Genomic DNA, 17,612 nt, shown 5'->3' with positions numbered 1-17,612 from the left:
TCATCCTTTTCATTCCTAATTGGAAGGATTCGGGCCTTTTCTTTCCTTTTTCTGATAAGGTTGTCTAAGATTTTGTCAATTTTGTTTATTCTTTCAAGTAAACTCTTGGCTTCATTGATTTTTTATTGTTCTCATACTCTCCATTGCATTGATTTCTGCCCTGATCTTTGTAATTTCCTCCTTTCTGTGGGCTTTGGTTTGTCCTGCTCTTCTTTTTCTTGAAGCCTGAGGTTCAGCATCAGGTTGTTTAATTGGGCTCCCTCTTTTTTCCTAATATGAGTATTCACTGCTATGAATTTCACTCTTTAGATTGCTTTCATTGTATTTCATAGATTCGGATATATTGTATTTTCATTGCCATTTAATTGAAGAAACTGTCTGATTTCTTCTTTAATTTTCTCTGTGACCCATTCATTGGTATTCAAAAGTGTGATGTTCAATTTCCATGTGTTTATGAAATTTTTTGCAGTTTCTTTTGGTATTGATCTCCAATGTCATCATACTATGATCTGATAATATACAGGGGATAACTTCAAATCCTTTGCACTTAGTTAAACATGTTCTATGAGCGAGTTTGTGGCCGATTTTGGAGAACAATCTGTGTTCAGCTGCAAAAAAATGTGTATTTAAATTTTGTGGGTTGCATCCCTCTGAAAACATCTATTAGGTTCCTTTATTCAAGAGTTTGATTGAGTTCTAGTATTTCATTGCTTGTTTTTTATCTAGTTGATCTGTCTATTTTTGACAATGGAGTATTGAGGTTCCCCACTACTAGTGTATTAGTGCTTGTATGATTTTTCATGTCCATTAGTATTTGTTTTATATAGTTAGGTGCAGTAGTGTTTGTTGCATAGATATTTATGATTGTCATCTCTTCCTCTTGGATGGTTCCCATTATAAGGATGTAGTGTCCTTCTTTGTCTCTCTTATCGGTGTGGATTTAAAGTGCACTTGATCTGCAAAGAAGATAGCTACTCCTGCTTTTTTTCGAGTTCCTGTCACATGCAGTATTGTTTTCCACCCTTTAACTTTCAGTCTATGAGGACTTTTTTAATTCAGTGTGTTTCTTGTGTGCAGCATATTGTTGGATCTTGCTTCTTAACCCATTCTGCCAGTCTATTTCTTTTGATTGGTGAATTGAGATCATTAACATTGATGGTTATAAGTGATACGTATTGAGTTATCATTGTCATGACTTTTTCTTTTTTTTTGGTTTCTCCCCCTTTGCATTTAATTTCTTGTCATGCCCAGTGGATTCATTCTGGTGGGCTTCCTGGGGTTGTGATCCTCCTTGTCATTTCCTAGGATTTTGACTAAAATTATTTGGAGCGCTGGTTTGGTATTCATGAAGTTCCTAATGTGCTCTTTGTCATGAAAGTATCTTATTTCTCCATCAATTTTGAAAGACAGTTTTGCAGAGTACAACAATGTGGGGTGGAGGCTGTTTTCTTTTAGGGTTTGGAATATATCACTCCAACTTCTGCTTGCCTTGAGGGTTTGTGTTGAGAACTCTGCTGTGATTCTGATTGGCTTTCCTTTGTATGTGATTTGTTTCTTTTCTCTAATTGCTTGTAGAACTTTGTCCTTCTGTTTGGGTTTCTGGAATCTTATCAATTATATGCCTATGAGTACAATTTTTTGATCAAGGCTAGTTAGAGTCCTATATGCCTCACTTATCTGTATGTCAAATTCTTTTCCCCTGCTTGGGAAGTTTTCTGCCATCACCTCTGTGAACAGTTTTTTTATGTCATCTCCACTCTGTCCTGTTTCTTCTTGACTCCAATCAGTCTTATGTTATTCTTCTTTGCATTGTCTAGCAGCTGCTGGATGGATTTCTCATGATCTCTTACAATTTTAAAGAAATTTTTCCTTTCCTGGTCACTAATTGCAATCTTATCTTCTATATCTGAAATTCTGTCCTCACATTGGTGCATTCTGCTGCATAGAGTTTCAGTGGAGCTTTTGGAAATATGGTTGCAGCTATTTTATGGATTCCATTTGTTTCCTATGTTGGGATTCCATCATGTTCCTTAGCTCCTCTATTTTTTTATCTGTGTCCCCTCTAGATTTATTAATCACTTCTTGCACTATGGGCACAATCTCTACTGTTATGTGAGAAATTATTTCTGATTTCTTTTTTTTCCAGATCCTCTTTCATTGCTAGTTTCAGTTGCTGTAGGTGATCTGGAAGTCTGGTTCTGAGGCTTGTTTATGTGTCTTCTCATTTCAATGGTGGGTAGGGTGGGGGTTGCTGCCCGTGCCTGTGCAGCTCACCTCCTCTGTGCTGAGAGTGGAGGTAGGTTGGCCCAGAAGCCTCCTACTCTTCCCTGGGAGCCCTGGCACATTGACCTGGAAGCCTCCTCTTCAATGGGAGCTGTTGCACATTGACCCAGAAGCCTCTTCTGCACTGGGAGCTGTGAGGTTTCTCATTATTAATAGTTACTATAAATATAAATAAATGATAGTCTCTAATTAAAAAGAATGATCCACAGAATAAATCCTTTAAAAAAATACCCGAACATTATCTTCCCAAGGCTCAGATTAGATGTAAAAATGCATATAGTGTGAAAGTGAAAAACTTTTAAAAAATAGATTTTATGAAAAAGGGGGTGAAGGACACACAGGTAATAGGGAAAAAATAAGAACCAAGATAAGCCATGTACAGGTACAAGCACCCAATGATAAAGGTAAACATATTGTATACCTAATATGTACCATTAAAAGAGTTTAAGCAAAAAAAAAAAAAGTTCATAGATAGCTATACTAATACCAGATAAAAGCACTTTAAATCAAAATGTGCTACAGAAAAAAAGAAGGGTATATATTGATTAACATTTCTTTTCAAAGAAAAAACATGACAATTACAAACATATGTACATCCAATAATATCAAAATATATACATAACAAAACTTGACAGAATTCAATGGAAAAATGTTCTACATTAATAGTTAGATATCTCAGTATTCCACTCATTATAAATAGGTAGATCCAGTAGACAAATATAGAGCCTTCTATCCAACCACAACATACACATCCTTCCAATTGCACATGGAACATTTCACACAATAGGCCAATTGTTAGGACATAAATTAAGCCTACGTTTAAGAAGAGAAAACAATGGTAAGTGTTGACAAGTTTGAAGAGAAAATTTGAACACTCGTATGTAATTGAAGTACATATAAAATGATGCAGCTGCTGTGGGACACAGGATGATGTTCCTCAAAAACTTAAATATTGAATTATCACATGATCCAGTATTTACACTTCTGAGTATATGCTCAAAATAATTGAGAAGATCATCTCAAAGAAACATTTGCATACCCAATTTTTAGTGGCATTATTAAGTGTGGAAGAAATTCTAATTTTCATCAAAGAATAAATAGATAAACAAAATGCAGCACATACACACAATAGAATATTATTCTACCTTGAGAAGGAAACAAATTCTAACATATACTACAACTTGAATGAACCTTCAGGACATAAGTGAAATAAACAACTTGCAAAAGTACAAACAGTACAAATGTCATACATATGAGGTAGCTAGAACAGTCATATTCATAAGAGAGAAAATAGAACGGGGTCTGCCATTATCTTTGGAGAGGAAGGAATGGGAAGTTGCTGGTTAATGATTTTCAATGTAGTGAGATAAAGAGTTTGGAAGAACAATGTGAGTTGTTGAAAAATAATATGAATGAATGTACTTCATACTAGTAACCTATGAATTTAAACATGTTAAGATATCAAATATTAAGTTATGTGTATTGTACTACAGTTAAAAATATAAAAGTAAATATTGTAAAAAACAGATATACTATTATCCATTCCAACAATCAGTGTATAAGAGATCAAGTTGTCACATATCATTGCTGGTGTTTATCACATTTCACTTTTTGGTCATTGTAATATTTAAAAGTGTTTCACAATACTTTTAATTGGCATTTCAATGATGATGAATAATGTATGGCAACTTTTCCTGTGCATATTTTCCATCCATGTCCCTTCTTCAGCTAGGTGTCTCTATATTTTTCAAATTGAAAATTGGTAAACAATTTTAATTATTGAATTGTAAGAGTCCTTTATATATTCCAGAGAGTGTTCTTTTATAAGATACTTGTTTTGCATATATTCTATTTTTGTCTCTGGATTGATTTTAAAATTTTCAATAGTTTACAAGGTGTAGAAGTTTTATATATTGATGATGAACAGTTTATTTATTTTTGCTCATCTTTGAGTATTTTGTTTAAAATTAAAGAAAACATTTACCTAAATCATGACTGTAAAATTTGTTTCTAGGTTTTTTTGTTGTTGTTTTCTTTTTCTTTCAAAATTAATATATTCAGATTTTATGTTTAGGTCAATAATGAATTTTGAGTTATTTTTTGTAGACTATGTATGATGGCTACTTGTTTTAGTATATTTTTATTATATATTTTATTGTACCTGCTGTAATTATTGATATAGTTAAATCTAAGGCCATCATCTTGCAGGTTGTGTTCTACCTGATACATTCTTTTGTATCATTTTATCTCTTTTTCTGATCACTTTGGTTCAGTAGAATAGTTTTTATATATCCATCTTATCTCTAGTATCCCTTATTAGTTATACCTCTTTTTGGAATATCTTTTGTAGCCTTAGAGTTTTCAATATTCATCTTTATTTTGCTAAAGTTTAAGAAATCCATCATTATATACAGTACTTTCATTTTGTCCTTTAGGCTATTTTTGTCATAAATTTTATTTTATGTGTTGGTAACCACAAAATTTGTCATTATTTTTTCTGCTTTAGGTAATGAATCACCTATGAGAATCATTCAAAATGAAGAAAAAAATTCATAATTACTCCACTTGTATCTTTTCAAGAATTTCTAATTTATTTTTTATGCATCACCTTGTATGAAAAGAACTTCATTTCACAGGGTTTTTTTGCATAGTTGTTATTTTATGGTAATATGCTAGTGGGGGGATCTTCTGGTTTACTTTGCCTAAAATACCATTATCTCATGTTTCTTTTTGAAAGAAATTTTTCTTACTTATAGAATTAGACACTGTGAGATCTTTGCATTCTTTAATTACTTTAAAGACATTCATCACATGGCTAGAATTTTCTGTTGTGCCATGTTAAAATTATTTTTAAATTTTTATTATAAACGTCAACATACATTAATTGTACAAAGTAACAGGATTCATTGTGGCGCTTTTATACATGCATATGGCATACCTTGATTGTATCTGTTCTCCCTCTTGCTCTATGTTGCCTCTTTGATTACCTTTTGTAACAGACTTTCTTCTCCTTACATTTCCTGCTTTTTATTCTAGATTCCTCATGTGAGCAAAATCATGATACTTATCTTTCTAAGGATAACTTATTTCATTTAACATTATAATCTCCAGTTAAATCCATTGTCCTGCAAATGAAATGATTTTATTCTTTTTTATAGCCAAATAATACTCTATGGTATATATACTGTATTTTCTGTATCCATTCCAGGCTGATGGGCATCTAGGCTGATTTCCTAACTTGGCTACTATGATTATTGCCACAGTGAACATAAGTATCTCTATTGTATACTGGCTGATTCCTTTGGGGATATACCCAGCTGTGGTATAGAAGGAACTAGTGGTAATTCTAATTTTAGTTTTTTGAGGAACAACCATATTGATTTATATAATGGCTACACTAATTTACATTTCCACTAAAAATATTCCTATTCTAAGTGTTCCTATTCCCCTACATTTTTACTAGAATTTGCTAGTTTTGGTTTGCTTGATAATAATCATTCTTACTGGGGTGAGATGAAATCTCAATGTAGTTTCTATTTGATTTTGCTGATAGCCAAAGATGTTGAGATTTTTTTCCATGTAATCATTGCCATTTGTACTTCATATTTCTACTCTGTGGTTTATTTGATGATTTCTTGTTTGGATTATTTTTTTCTTCTGGTTTTGAACCTTTTAGCTCTTTGTATATTGTGCATATTAATCTTCTATCAGAAGAATAGCTGGCAAGCCTTTAAGCTTTTTCCTATTCTGTAGTTTGTCTCCCCACTGTTGATTCTTTCACTCTATAGAATCATTTTAATTTTATGAAATTCTACTTGTCAACTTGATATAATTTTCTGAGTTATTTGAGTCCTACTTGGGAGATTGTTGTCTTACCAACATCTTCAAGTGTTCACTCTCTTTTCTTCTAGTAATATCAAAGTTTCAGGTCTTACATTAAAGTGTTTGATCTGGCCCCATCCGGTGCTCCACTCGGTTTTGACCAACCAGCACAAGTGGGGGAGCCAAGCAGTGTGAAGCCCCTGGCTCCGTTCTGGGCTCTGCCCATGCCACGGTGAGGTCCCAGGTGCAGCTTGGAGCTCCTGCCCCATCCGGGCACTCCACTTAACCATGCAGGCACCTGCAAGGCCACGTCCCACCCCACCCCCACCTCTGGCCTCCTGGCTCTTCTGCTACCTGGTTCCACACTACAGAGGCTCAGGGGATTATAAAGGCCCTTGTCCTGAGGGCCACAAGATAGAGCAGAAGGTAGTAACAGAAAGAGGGCCTCTCAGGCTCCTCGATGAAAACTGAATCTCAGCAGAAAAGTAAAGAGAATCTCTATAATAAAGGTAAACCAGACCACCGTACTTGGTCTGCTACTGGCTTGCTGAGACTCACTGACTTGTATATGCACACAGCTGCCTATGTTGCCTACTGTGACAGCAGAGACATACCCTGAAGGAGGCTTATCATTTTTATCTTTTGATATTAGCAAAAAAGAAAAAAAAATTTCTCTCATTTTTAATTCTTAATTTTTACTTCTTTCTACTCTTTTCAAATTTTTACTTTTCTTTTCTTTGTTTCACCTTTTCTTTCTCTCTCTTTCTCTCACTCGTTCTCTCACTGTCCCACATTGCTCTTCATCTCTCTATTTGTTCCTTCCTGGACTGAATTCAGACTTCTCCTTTATTTTTCTTTTCTTCTATTTTTCCTTCTCTTGATTATCATTAGTTTTAAAGTAATGTAAATATAGTATCTAGCCTCCCTATTTCTGTTAGGTGGTTCTGTTCACATCTTTATTCTTTCATTCTGCCTTTTCCTCTTGCCTTTAGCAATTTCTTAGAGTATGTGTGATCTTCCTGTGTCTTCTGGCTTCACTGTTAATCTTTCCTGATCTTTCTACCTATCCCTCCCTCACCAACTCCTTCTAACTTACCATCCTGAAGGGTAAACTTGCTATATTGAAGAGTTTATTCACTATAAACATATGTTGGGTTGGTCCTCGGTTTTCATTGAATTCACACAGTTAAATGTGATAGATTAATAACTACCACAAATTGTCATTTTCTAAGCTGCGTTTAATGCTATGGCATTGCTGATTGTATCATTTGGGCTAACTTGTTACGATTAATCAAAACAGTTTTCCTTCCTGGTATAAGGAAAATAAAATAGCCTCAGAGTTATTAGCATCTCAAAACCTAAACACATGCTACATCTGCAAGACAGGTCTGAAAAGCAATCATTCCACAAGGGTTTTAAACACAAGCAACAAGGATACCTACATTAAGCAATTTTGAAATATCCACCCAGGAATTAAACCAAGGACAGTACCAAAAGCAAAAATGAGAAGACATTTAAGCAAGGCACAAACACAGGCTTCCACACCACAAAGGGCAAATCTGGGGGGAAATGGGGTGGAAAAGTCTGATAATTAACTACCTGGACACCCTGAACTGATAGAACAGGAAGTAACAAAACAGATGAGTGAGGCTCTAGAAAAATTTGAAGCAGAAATAATCTCCCAAATAACTACAGAGATGTAAGTAAATGTAAAGGAATTGAGCAAAGTGAAAAACATGATTAGAGTCTCTAGAGCAGAAACAGATAAGAAAATAGATGAGATCAGAAACATGCTGGAAGCCATGAATGCCCAACATAAGAAAGAAATGGAAACCATGATAGCCCAACAAAAGAAAGAAATGGAATCCATGTAACAGATTCAAACAAATATTCAGGAAATTAAAAACTCCATTGAAAGCATGCAGAGCAGACTAAGAGAATCTGAAGACAGAATATCAGATAGAGAAGACAGGATTGCAGTTAAGGACCATGAAAACAGAGATTTCTTAAGGATAGTAAAGGACCATGAGAAATCAATCCAACAGCTGCTAGATGATGCAAAAATTAACATAAGACTGATTGGAGTCCACAAAAAAACAGGAGAAAGTACAATTGACATTAAAAAAAAAAAAACTGCTCACAGAAGTAATGGTACAAGGCTTCAAAGAAAGAGATAGAGAATTGGACATACAGATAAGTGAGGCATATAGAACTCCAACTAGCCATGACCAAAAAAAATCTACACCTAAACATATAATAGTCAAGGTCCCAGAAACCCAACAGAAGAACAAAATTCTACAGTCAAAGAAAAGAAACAAATCACCTACAAATGGAAGCCCATCAGAATCACAGCAGATTTCTCAACACAAATGCTCAAAGCCTGGAATGAAGTATTTCAAGCCCTAAAAGAAAATAACTTCCAACTGAGACTGTTGTATCCTGCAAAATTATCTTCAAAATTGATGGGGATATTAGATACTTTCATGACAAAGAACACCTGAGACATTTCATGAACACCAAAACAGCACTCCAAACAATTTTAGGCTATATCCTAGAAAAAGACAATGAAGGTCACAACTCCATGAAACCCAACAGAGGGAAGCCACCAGGCAAGGTAAGACACTAAAGGGAAAGGGGGGGAAATAAGAAATAAAATACCCAACAACAGTAAAACATCAAGACAAGGATGAGTCAATATCTATCAATTATAACTATCAATGTTAATGGCCTCAATTCACCAATCAAAAGAAATAGACTGACAGAATGGATTAAGAAGCAAATTCCAGGAATATGTTGTATACAAGGAACAAACCTAACTCAAAAGAAAATTCATAGACTGAATGTAAATGGATGGAAAACAGTTCTCCACGTGACAGGAACCCAGAAAAAATCAGGAGTAGCAATCTTATTTGCAGACAAAGCAGATTTCAAACCAAAACTAATTAAGAAAGATAAAGATGGTCACTGCATCCTTGTGAAGGGAACAATCCAAGAGGAAGAGATGACAATCCTAAATATATATGCACCAAATATGAATGCCCCCCAACTATAAAAAACAAATATTAATGGACATGATAAACCAAATAAGCACTAACACAATTGTAGTGTGAGACATCAAAACCCCTCTATCACAAGTAGACAGATCATCTAGACAAAAAATTAACAATGAAATTCTAGAAGTGAACCAAGCCATTGAACAAATGGACTTAATAGACATTTACAGAGTATTCCACCCCATAAAATCAGAATACACATGCTTTTCAGCTGCACATGGGTCATTCTCCAAGATAGATCACATGCTAGCTCATAGGATATGTCTAAGTAAATGTAAAGGAATTGAAGTTATCCCTGTATATTATCAGACCATAGTGCAATAAAATTGGAGGTCAGTAACATAAGAAACACAAAACTCCCACAAACACATGGAAATTGAATAACAACTTCCTGAAAAACAAATGGGTCACTGAGGAAATTGAAGAAATTAGACAATTTCTACAAGTAAATGATAATGTCAGTACAACATACCAGAATATGTGGGACACAATGAAAGCAGTTCTACGTGGGAAATTCATAGCAGTGAATGCCCATATTAGGGCAAAAGAGAGAACTCAATTAAATAACCTAATCCAGAACCTCAAGCTCCTAGAAAAAGAAGAGCATAACAAACCCAAAGCTGATAAAAGAAAGGAAATTATAAATATCTGAGCAGAAATCAATGCAATGGAGACTAAGAGAATGATACAAAAAAAATTAGTGAATTAAAGAGTTGGTTTTTTGAAAGAATAAATAAAATCGATAAACCTTTATGCCAACCTTATCAAAAAAAGGGAAAAAAAGGCTCAAATCCATGCAATTAAGAAGGAAAAAGGGGAAGGCACAACAGATCCAGCAGAAATCCAGAGGATCATCACCACCTACTTTGAGAATCTGTATTCTACTAAAATGGAAAACACAGAAGACATGGGTAGATTCCTAGATACATGTGAATTGCCAAAGTTAAATGAAGAAAATATAGAAATTCTAAACACCCCAATTACAATGAGTGAAATTGAAAATGCAATAAAAACTTTAACAACAAAGAAAATCCCAGTTCCTGATGGCTTCAATGCTGAATTCTACAAGACATTTAATGAAGAACTATTGTCATTACTCTTTAAACTCAACAAGGAAATTGAAAGGGAAGCAATACTTCCAAATTCATTCCTGGAAGCAAGTGTTACTTTGATTACAAAACCAGGGAAGGGCCCAACCCAAAAAGAGAACAACAGACCAATCTCCCTAATGAACATAGATGAAAAAGTCCTCAACAAGATACTGGAAAACAGAATACAGAGGGTCATCAAGAATGTCATACACTCAGACAAAGTAGGATTTATCCCAGGGATGCAAGGATGGTTCAACATCCGTAAATCAGTAAATATAATACAATATATTAAAGGGTCAAGGACAAAAACCATATGATCATCTCAATAGATGCAGCAAAGGCATTCCACAAATTCCAACACCAATTCATGATAAAAAATGCTACAGAAAATTGGAATAGAAGGTCTTTACCTCAAACTGATTAAGGCTATGAAAAACCAACAGCCAACATCATACTAAATGGTCAAAAACTGAAAACTTTCATGCTAAAATCAGGAACAAGACAAGGATGCCCACTATCACCACTCCTATTCAATATTTTTCTGGAAACAGCCATAACATTTAGAAAACAGAAAGAAATAAAAGGAATAAAGATAGGAAAGGAAGAAGTTAAACAATCATTATTTGCTGATGATATGATACTTTACATAGAAGATCCAAATAACTTGGTCAAAAGTCTTTTAGATCTAATTGACAGATTCAGTAGAGTAGCTGGATACAAGATCAACACTCAAAAAACAATAGTCTTCTTATACATAAATAGCAGACTCTTTGAGAGAGAAATTTTGAAATAATTCATCTTACATCTGCATCTAAAAAAAGAAATATCTAGGAATCAACCTAACAAAGCAAGTAAAAGTCCTGTACACTGAAAACTACAGCACTCTGAAAAAGGAGATTGAAGAGGCTATAAGAAAATGGAAAGATATCCCTTGTTCCAGGGTAGGAAGAACCAATAAAGTGAAAACAGCCATTCTTCCAAAACTGCTAAGTAGATTTAATGCAATGCCAATTGAAATTCCAACAATGTACTTCACAGAACTAGAGAAAACAATCCAAAAATTCATTTGGAACCAGAAGAAACTTAGAATAGTAAAATCAATTCTAGGCAACAGTGACACAGTTGGGTGTATCACAATCCCCAACTTGAAACTATACTACAAAGCTACTATGATAAAAACAGCATGGTACTGGCAAAGAAACAGACCCGAGGATCAGTGGAATAGATTAGAAGATGCAGAAACAACTCCAGACATGCTCAGCCACCTCATCTTTGACAAAGGAGCCAACCACCCTCTTTGGAAGAAAGATAGCCTATTTAATAAATGATTTTGGAAAAACTGGATTTCAACCTGCCAAAGACTAAAACTAGACCCATACCTATCATTGTGCACTAAACTAAGATCAAAATGGATTAAAGATCTAAATATTAAAACAGAAACAGTAAACTTGCTGGAAGATAAATTAGGTAGATCTCTTGATGGCATTGTCATAGGAAAAGACTTTATGAACAAATCCTCAGTAGCACAAGAACTAGCAGAAAGAATCAACAATTGGGATCTCATCACATTAAAAAGCTTCTGTCCTGCAAAAGAAATCAGTGACAGAGCTAAGAGACAACCTAAAATGTGGGAAGAAATTTTTAGCAGCTGTACCTCAGACAAACGTCTACTATCTAGAATATATAAAGAACTGAAAAAAATCAGAACCCCCAAATTCAAAGACCCAATTCAAATATGGGCATCCAAAATGAACAGACATTTCTCAGACAAAGAAGTAAAAGCAGCAAATAAATACATGAAAAAATGTTCAACATCACTGGATATTTGTGAGTTGCAGATGAAAACAACCCTGAGATTCCACCTCACCCCAGAAAGAATGGCTGCTATGAAGAAAGCACCCAATAACAAATGCTGGACAGGGTGTGGAGAGAAAGGAACCCTTCTCCATTGTTCATGGGAGTACAGACTGGTGCAACCACTGTGGAAATCAATATGAAGATACCTCAAAGAACTAGAACTACAGATCCCATTTGACCTGGCTATACCCCTACGGGGTATCTTCCCCAAAGAATTAAAAGAATCATACCACAGTGATGTATGTACACCTATTTTTATAGTGGCATAGTTTGAAATAGCTAAAGCTGGGAAACAGCCCAAGTGCCCATCAACTGGAAACTGGATCAAGAAGATGTGGGTTTTTTTACAAAATGGAGTACTATTCAGCCATAAAGAATGAGAAACTAGAGACATTTATAGCTAAATGGATGCATACTGAGGTGATACTCTTAAGTGAAATAAATAGGACACACATGTGTAAATACTGAATAGTTTCTCTAGTGTGAGAAACTGAAAGTGTAAATAAGGATTAAAATGATTAAAATGGATAATTGATAATTTGAAATAGGAAAAGGTCCAAAGGTGTAGGGGTGGCAGGAGGGGAAGGGGAAAGGGAAGAATGGAAAGGAAAAATTATGAGAAGAGAAAAAATATGGAAACAAAATCTATGTAAATAGGGAAGGTTGGAGGGGGTGAAGGGTGCACAGGCAATGGGTCAAAAAATAAGAACTAAGACGCATCCTGTTCAGGTACAAGCACCCAATGATCAATGTAAACATATTGTATACCTAAAATGTACCAATAAAAGAATAAATTTTAAAAAAAATTTAAATAAAGTGTTTGATTCAATTTACATTGATTTGTCTACAATCTAAGAGATAGGGATCTAGTTTTAATCTTCTATAAGTGGATGCCCAGTTTTCCCAGAGTCATTTTTTGGAAAAGCTATCTTTTCGTCAACATATATTTTTTGCTCCTTTGTCAAGTATCAAATGGCTATATATAACCTGGTTTATTCCTGGGTCCTCTGTTCTATGCCAATGATATACATGTTTATTTTTATGGTAATTCCAGGCTGGTATTGTTACAGTGCCTCTATAGTATATTTTTAAACCAGGTGTTGTGATCCCTTCAGGATTTTTCTTTTTGTTCAAAATTGCTTTGAGTTTGGGGGAGATTTTTTAGATTCCATATGAACTTTAGAATGTTTTTCAGTTTTATGAAGAATGGCACTGGTGTTTTGATGAGAATTGGATTGAATCTATAGATCACCTGTGCTAGTATGGTTATTTTAACAGTACTAACTTTCCCCATCCATGCACATAGAATGTCTTTCCATATTCTGGAGTCTTCTTCAATTTCATTTTTCAGTGTTTTATAATTTTCATTGCAAAGTTTTACATCTCTTTGGTTAAGTTTATTCTTAGATCTCCTTTTTTTTTCTTTTTTTTTTTTTTCTTTTTTTTTTCGTACTGGGGATTGAACTCGGGACCTTACACTTGCAAGGCAGGCACTGGAACCACTGAGCTAAATCCCCAGCCCTTAGATCTCCTTTTTTAAAGGTGCTTGTGAGTGGGATTGTTTTCCTGGTTTCTTTCTCTGTAAATTCATTATTGGTGTACAGGGAACAACAAATTTTTGCATGTTGACCTTGAATCCTGGTATTTTGCTAACTTTATCAGTTATAGAATGTTTTTCGTGGATTCTTTAGAATTTCATAGTTGTATAAAATTATATCATCTGAAAAGAGAGATAACTTGACTTTCTTCTTTCATATTTATATCCCTTTCATTTCTTTCTATTGCTTGATTCTTTATGCTAAATTTTCCAATACCATATTGAATGAATAGTGCAAGTAGACACTCTTTCATCATTCCTGATTTTAATAAAGAAATTCTTTGATATTCTCCACATTCAGAATTATGTTGGTGATGAATTTATTTTATATAGCCTTCATTATGTTGAGATATGTTACTTTCATATCTACTGTATCCAGAGTTTTCATCATGAAAGAATGTTGAGTTTTATTGAAAGCTGTTTGGCATCTATTGAAATGTTCATATGTTTAATATCTTTGTTTCTGTTTAGGTAGGGAATTGCTTTTGATTTATCTTTGCTCCTTTATGTACATTGTCCCTGGAACCCAACTGCCTTCAAGATTTTTCTCATTTTTATTAGTTTTCAGCGGTTTGAATTTGACATGCCCATTTTTCTTGCTTTAGTATTACTCTATTTAAGGCACAGGAAATTTCTTAGATGTGTATTTTCTTTTCTTTTACTATTTTTGCAAAATTACCACCATTATCTTTTCAAATATTTCTTTTACTTGATTCACACTCTCATTTCTTTCCATAATTCCAATTTGTTAGACCATTTGACATTGTTTTACAGCCCAAGGTAATTCTCGGTTAATTTAGGTGATTTCTTTTGACTTACTTTTCTATTCATTGATATTAATACTCAGTTGTTTCTCATTGACTGACAAATCTAAGTCATCCTTTATGCCATTTTCTTTGCATATAAATACTGAGGGGATAACTGGGAATCCAAGTGAATTAGCACTGAACTACATTACCAACCCACTAACTTTTATTTATCTTATTCTAACAGTTTATTTCTCCCTTTTTAAATTCTCCACATATACCACGTTTTTTCCTGGATCCATTAACACATTAATCAAGTTATTTTAACATCCATGTTAGGAGAAATGTGTTCTCTCTTGTCTTGATCCAGCCTTGTGTTGGTAAGTTTTTCCTAAGTTCTATGGGTAAATCTTCATTCCCCTTCGTGTTTATCATAACAAGTTTCTGCCTTGTAACTGTGTATGTTATGTAGGAGTGAATTTTCTTTTTCTCTCCCACAGTAGAAAGCTTCTAATCATAAAGGTATAAGATCACACCTGTGAGTATTTCTTGGTGCTTCTCATAGTTTTGTTTCTCACAGCATCTTTTCTCTCATCTTTGGTCTAACAACAGTGATTTTGGTTTGAGAGAATCTACTGCCCTACCCACTTCAGAGTTTTGCTCCTTATGAAAGAAGTCTGTAGGTAGGGCCCAAGCTTTTGTGTCTTTCCTCAGAAATAATTGATTCTTTTTTACAAGTCTGCACTAGAAATGCCCCCTAGTGATCTTCTAAACTGTCTCTTAATTTCCTTCATGAACACATGATGGAGGTCCATAGAAAAGGCCTACTTGTGAGTACACATCTTGCACATGGGACTCCCCAAAGATGTGTACTGTATTACTATCCTAGTTTGTGTTTAACCTTTAACATTTAACTAAAAATTGAGATGATTTCCTTTTACCTATCTGCTTGACAGCCTCTCCATCTTCTAGGACTCTTCTATAGCATAGTAAGACCGTCTGTATATCCTCTCATTATTTGTCTTGCTTATAGGTAGCTTTGCAGATTTAAATTTGCTTTTTTCTTGTTGAGTAAGAACAATGCTCTTTCCAGCTTTTTAGACCTAGCTTACATATTTATGAGCTGCCATCGGTGATACTGTCATCTCAACAGGCAAGTCAGCAAAGGAAAATAAGAATAAACTGCCTGGTAAAGCTAATAGAACAAAAGAACTGTTGGAAATTCATTATATTGTTTTAGACAAAGGCTGCTGTAGCTTCCTTAGGGTAGGATCTTTTCATTTATCCTTAGAGATTTCCCAGTTCTTTGTAATGTGCACTGTGAGACAGCCAATTATTGTTTGTTGAATCCTGAGTCACAACTTCCTGGCAGCCTTTATAAACCAGAACTGAAACTGTTTGCCATACAAGACAAAGGAGGGTACATTCAAGAGTGGAATAGAGTGGGACCAAAACAATTTTGCTACCTAACTTCCAGTAAAATCTTTTTAACAACAATGAAGGATACTATGGTTTGAAGAGAGAAGTCTTGCCAAAGTCTCTCTGAGATATTCAGGACAAAATTTCCAATATGTTATTCATATCTTGCTAATCTTTATTCCTTTACTATTTCTTTGTTGCATTTTTGATAATTGTGGATACTCAAATTAGGTTAATCGGAGCCAAATGATGGGACTGATGTAATCCAGTAGATTCCTCTTCCCTGTAAGTCCTTTCTCTTGACAGTTGCTTAATAACCTATGGCCCTTGTGAAAATATAAGCAAAAAATGGAGGGTAATGAAGCCCACAGTACATGATTGTTCACCTGTTATGCTTAATGAGGCTTATGCTATATTCCTCCAGATTCTGCAGAGTTGAATGATAGCTTGTTCATTTAATCAAGACCCTGCCATTTTCTCCTGGTAACTGCCAGCCACAGATTCACCTTCATGAATTTCAGTGCCTCTAAACAATGAAAAAAGGTACACATAATCAATTAAATGGTACCCTAAGCATTGTTTATAAGTTACTTCACACTCATTTCAAGGGTGAAAAATTGGGATAGTGACTGTTTGCTGTGCTACAGCTCTTCATCTTTCCAAGCTGTAGAAAGTTTACCTGGTTCTTAATTTAGTATTCAAAGCTACTTTTACTCATTTTATTAAAGGTTAACTAAGGAAAAGAAATCTTGTGTTCTTTTCTCTTGAACATTTGTGACTAAATTAGTGAATATTATAGCCACTTTTCTCATTTAGAATATTATTCATTTGTATAAATTACAACTCATCACATGAGTTTCCCATGACATGGGCAATAAATGTTAAAAGTGGGAATGAACTTCTATATTCCTGTTGGGATCAAGAGGCAGCTTAAATTTTAAACAATTCAAAGTCTTGATGTTTTTCATTTTGTGTTTTGGAAATAAGTCAAAGTTGTTGTATCACATTTTGACACTTTCTACTTTTTAACTCTAGACCACACCTCAGTAGGGATATAGATTGCTTCTCATATTTAACAGGTAATATTTAGTGAAATAATTTGCCCCTGCATACTGAAGGTGCTCTCTTTCCAATCTATATCAGCTCTTTACAGTTTTCTTTGTGGCCACCAAGATGACTTTCATTTTGGTAACACAACATTTTAAGGTAACTATTTTTGTACTCTTAGGAAGTAATTTCACTTCCTTTCCAAATAAATTCCATTGATTTAATTTAATAATTTTCCCACCATCATATCAACCTAATGGCAGTGTTCTAGGTTGATATCCCAGTATAAGAATGAAAGGTATATGTTCCTAATAATCATCCAAGGAACCAAAATGAAAGAGTCTATTGAATTTTCTTACTAGTATTTCAAAGTCACTATGGACATTTTATTCATTCAGTAGTTGGAAAAGGAAGTGCAGGAAGCATAATCACTTCCTAAAATCTTTAGCCTAGAAATGATTCACATCAAATTTGCTTAAACTCCACTACTGAGAAGAATCAGGTGACACAGGGAGAAGGGATGTGTGTTCCCCACAGACAACCACCTCTGAGTGGCATCTCTTTCCTCTAAAAGGAGAAGCTCAGCCAATGCCAACAAATTTGCCTTAATGAGAAATGTGTCCTTTTGTAATACTTGTTTTATTGCCCACCAGAAAAAACAATGCTCAATCTTACTAATTTTACTGAACTTATTTCC

The 17,612-nt window shown here is 34.5% G+C and overlaps 1 long non-coding RNA gene across 1 annotated transcript in view; it reads right to left on the bottom strand.

The window, feature by feature from the left end:
- Positions 1-11,058: 11,058 nt before the first annotated feature.
- The window catches only part of LOC110344356 (uncharacterized), an 85,342-nt gene continuing 78,788 nt past the window's right edge, over positions 11,059-17,612 (bottom strand). Inside the window, exon 8 of the long non-coding RNA XR_015444061.1 lies at positions 11,059-16,394. This is a non-coding gene — a long non-coding RNA (uncharacterized LOC110344356). The remainder of the gene's footprint in view (positions 16,395-17,612) is intronic.

The sequence above is a fragment of the Heterocephalus glaber genome, unplaced genomic scaffold (assembly GCF_053883595.1).
Source record: "Heterocephalus glaber isolate CG9 unplaced genomic scaffold, H.glaber_assembly_v1.0 deba00001593, whole genome shotgun sequence".
Lineage (NCBI taxonomy): Eukaryota > Metazoa > Chordata > Mammalia > Rodentia > Bathyergidae > Heterocephalus > Heterocephalus glaber.
Note: the sequence above shows the minus strand (reverse complement) of the source record. Positions and strands in the feature narration are given on the sequence as shown.